Source organism: Cryptomeria japonica, unplaced genomic scaffold, assembly GCF_030272615.1.
Source record: "Cryptomeria japonica unplaced genomic scaffold, Sugi_1.0 HiC_scaffold_177, whole genome shotgun sequence".
Taxonomy (NCBI): domain Eukaryota; kingdom Viridiplantae; phylum Streptophyta; class Pinopsida; order Cupressales; family Cupressaceae; genus Cryptomeria; species Cryptomeria japonica.
This window is the reverse complement of record NW_026728999.1, coordinates 222,501-226,652: the sequence shown is the minus strand read 5'-3', so window position 1 is coordinate 226,652 and position 4,152 is coordinate 222,501. Positions and strand designations below refer to the sequence as shown.

General features: G+C 64.1%; 1 non-coding gene across 1 annotated transcript; it reads left to right on the top strand.

Moving 5' to 3' along the window:
- On the top strand, positions 1 to 119 carry LOC131867681 (5S ribosomal RNA). Its single transcript, XR_009366232.1, has one exon. It is a non-coding gene; the product is annotated as a 5S ribosomal RNA (ribosomal RNA).
- The last annotated feature ends 4,033 nt before the right edge of the window (positions 120 to 4,152 follow it).

Below are 4,152 nucleotides of genomic sequence, written 5' to 3'. Positions count from 1 at the left end.
GGGTGCGATCATACCAGCATTAGTGCACCGGATCCCATCAGAACTCCGCAGTTAAGCGCGCTTGGGCCGGAGTAGTACTGGGATGGGTGACCTCCCGGGAAGTCCCGGTGTTGCACCCTTTTTTAGTTTTTCGCCGGGCGTCGCAATGCTATTTGAATAAACCTTTTGCCCGTTTGCGTTCTCGTCGGGGCCGGGCCGGGCCGGGGTGCGCTGCCCGCACTACCGCGCGCGCGGGGGCGACACCGAGCGCGCACCCGAGGCACCCCGAGCACACAGGCCACGGTGCAACCCGGGCGTTGTGCGCGCACCCCGGTGCGCCCGAGGTGCTGCGCGCGCACCCAGGTGAAATCGGTGTGCACCTCGGCCAGTGCGCGCTCGGTCGAGTCGCGCACGTTGGCCAAGGTGCACGGTGATGTTTCTTACTCTAAGGTTCCGCACCAGACGCCCGGGACAGGTGAGCGAAGCTGGGCGGGGCCGGGTGCGCGGCCGGGGCAGGTGCACGCAGCTGGAGAGAGCTTTGGAGCACACTTCGGAGCGCACCAATGATGCGCTCCATTCAAAAGTTTCCTGAAAAGGCAAAAAAAGTTGAGATTATAGAATTTCCCACTTGAGAGATTGTAAAAAAAAAAAATTTAAAATGAAGGAAACGCGGGTGCCAAGGTGTGCGCAGCCCAGCCAAGGTGTGCGCACCAAGGCGCCCACCCTGGCGAAGGTGCACGCAAGGTGCGCACCCGAGGCAAACCGGACAATTAACCCAACTTTCGACTTCGCGCGCACCTTGGAGCGCACTTCGGAGCGCTCCTTGGTGCGCACCAATCTTGGGCACCTCGGAGTGCACCATGGCGCCCACCAAGGTGCGCACCCGGGGCAAACCGAGCTCCGACTTCGTGCGCACCTTGGAGCGCACGAAAGGTGCGCACCATGGCGCCCACCAAGGTGCGCAGCCCAGCCAAGGCGTGCGCATCAAGGTGCGCACCCTGGCGAAGGTGCGCACCCGGGGCAAACCGAGCTCCGACTTCGTGCGCACCTTGGAGCGCACAAAAGGTGCGCAACCCAGCCAAGGTGTGCGCACCCCGGTCAAACCGAGCTCCGAATCGTGCGCACCAGAGGTGCACGCCATCGTGCGCACCTTGGAGCACACTTCGGAGCCCTCCTTGGTGCGCGCCGATGTTGCGCACCTCGGAGCGCACCCGGGGAAAACAATGCAATTAACCCGACTTTCGACTTCGTGGGCACCTCGGAGCGCTCTCGGGTTCGCACCTCGGAGCACACCGAGGTGCGCACCTTTGATGCGCTGCCTTCACCAATTTCCAGAAAAGGCAAGAAAACATTGAGAAGGTGTGCGCACCGAGGTGCCCACCCTGGCGAAGGTGCACGCGAGGTGCGCACCCGGGGCAAACCGGGCTCCGACTTCGTGCACGCCGCACCTTGGAGCACACTTCGGAGCGCTCCTTGGTGCGCACCAGGGCGCGCAACCCAGCCGAGGTGCCCACCCCGGCGAAGGTGCACGCGAGGTGCGCACCCGGGGCAAACCGGGCTCCGACTTCGTGCACGCCATGGTGCCCACCGCGGCGAAGGTGCACGCGAGGTGCGCACCCGGGGCAAACCGGGCTCCGACTTCGTGCACGCCGCACCTTGGAGCACACTTCGGAGCGCTCCTTGGTGCGCACCATGGTGCCCACCAGGGCGCGCAACCCCGCCGAAGGTGCACGCGAGGTGCGCACCCGGGGCAAACCGGGCTCCGACTTCGTGCACGCCGCACCTTGGAGCACACTTCGGAGCGCTCCTTGGTGCGCACCAGGGCGCGCAACCCCGCCGAAGGTGCACGCGAGGTGCGCACCCGGGGCAAACCGGGCTCCGACTTCGTGCACGCCATGGTGCGCACCGCGGCGAAGGTGCGCACCCGGGGCAAACCGGGCTCCGACTTCGTGCACGCCGCACCTTGGAGCACACTTCGGAGCGCTCCTTGGTGCGCACCAGGGCGCGCAACCCAGCCGAGGTGCCCACCCCGGCGAAGGTGCACGCGAGGTGCGTACCCGGGGCAAACCGGGCTCCGACTTCGTGCACGCCGCACCTTGGAGCACACTTCGGAGCGCTCCTTGGTGCGCACCATGGTGCCCACCAGGCCGCGCAACCCAGCCAAGGTGTGCGCACCAAGGTGCACGCGAGGTGCGCACCCGGGGCAAACCGGGGTCCGACTTCGTGCACGCCGCACCTTGGAGCACACATCGGGGCGCTCCCGGGTTCGCACCGGCGTTGCGCACCGTGGTGGGCACCTCGGAGCACACCAAGGTGGGCAGCGAGGTGCGCACCTTTGATGCGATGCCTTCACTAATTTCCATAAAAGGCAAAAAAAAAACGAGATTTTAAAATTTCCGTTTTGAAAGATAGTGAGAAAAAGGGAATGCTGGTGCCATCTTGAGCCCGCCCTGGTGCGCAGCCCAGCCAAGGTGTGCGCACCAAGGTGCCCACCCTGGCGAAGGTGCGCGCCCGGGCAATTAACCCAACTTCCAACTTCGCGCGCGCCAGGGTGGGAGCGCACCCAACAACCGGGCCTGGGAAGAGCCAATGCGAGAAACCCCACCAAACGCTCTGACAAAAAAAGAGGGGGCGCTCCAGTAACCCCGCTTCGGAGCGCACCCTGGGCAAACCCAGCCAAGGTGCCCACCCCGGCCAAGGTGCAGGCGAGGTGCGCACCCGGGGCAAACCGGGCTCCGACAACGTGCACGCCGCACCTTGGAGCACACTTCGTAGCGCTCCCGGGTGCGCACCTCAGAGCACACCAAGGTGGGCAGCGAGGTGCGCACCTTTGATGCGCTGCCTTCACTAATTTCCAGAAAAGGCAAAAAAAAAAGGAGATTTTAAAATTTCCGTTTTGAAAGATAGTGAAAAAAACGGAACGCGCGTGCCATCTTGAGCCCGCCCTGGTGCGCAGCCCAGGTAAGGTGCCCACCCTGGCAAAGGTGCGCACCCGGGCAATTAACCCTACTTCCGACTTCGTGCGCGCCAGGGTGGCAACCGGGCCTCGGAAGAGCCAATGCGAGAAACCCCACCAAACGCTCCGACAAAAAAAGAGGCGGCGCTCCAATAACCCCGCTTCGGAGCGCAGCCGGGGCAAACCCAGCCAAGGTGCCCACCCCGACGAAGGTGCACGCGAGGTGCGCACCCGGGGCAAACCGGGCTCCGACAACGTGCACGCAGCACCTTGGAGCACACTTCGAAGCACTCCCGGGTGCCCACCGGCGTTGCGCACCGTGGTGGGCAGCGAGGTGCGCACCTTTGATGCGCTGCCTTCACTAATTTCCAGAAAAAGGCAAAAAAAAATGAGATTTTAAAATTTCCGTTTTGAAAGATAGTGAAAAAAAAGGAACGCGGGTGCCATCTTGAGCCCGCCCTGGTGCGCAGCCCAGGCAAGGCATGCGCACCAAGGTGCCCACCCGAGGTGCACACCCGGGGCAAACCGGGCTCCGACTTCGTGCAGGCCGCACCTTGGAGCACACTTCGGAGCGCTCCTTGGTGCGCACCATGGTGCCCACCAGGGCGCGCAACCCAGCCAAGGTCTGCACACCAAGGTGCCCACCCCGGCGAAGGTGCACGCGAGGTGCGCACCCGGGGCAAACCGGGCTCCGACTTCGTGCACGCCATGGTGCCCACCGCGGCGAAGGTGCACGCGAGGTGCGCACCCGGGGCAAACCGGGCTCCGACTTCGTGCACGCCGCACCTTGGAGCACACTTCGGAGCGCTCCTTGGTGCGCACCATGGTGCCCACCAGGGCGCGCAACCCAGCCAAGGTGTGCGCACCAAGGTGCACGCGAGGTGCGCACCCGGGGCAAACCGGGGTCCGACTTCGTGCACGCCGCACCTTGGAGCACACATCGGAGCGCTCCCAGGTTCGCACCAGCGTTGCGCACCTTTGATGCGCTGCCTTCACTAATTTCCAGAAAAGGCAAAAAAAAACGAGATTTTAAAATTTCCGTTCTGAAAGATAGTGAAAAAAACGGAACGCGGGTGCCATCTTGAGCCCTTCCTGGTGCGCAGCCCAGGCAAGTTGTGCGCACCAAGGTGCCCACCCTGGCGGAGGTGCGCGCCCGGGGCAATCCGGGCTCCGACTTCGTGCACTGCATGGTGCCCACCAAGGCGCGCAACCCAGCC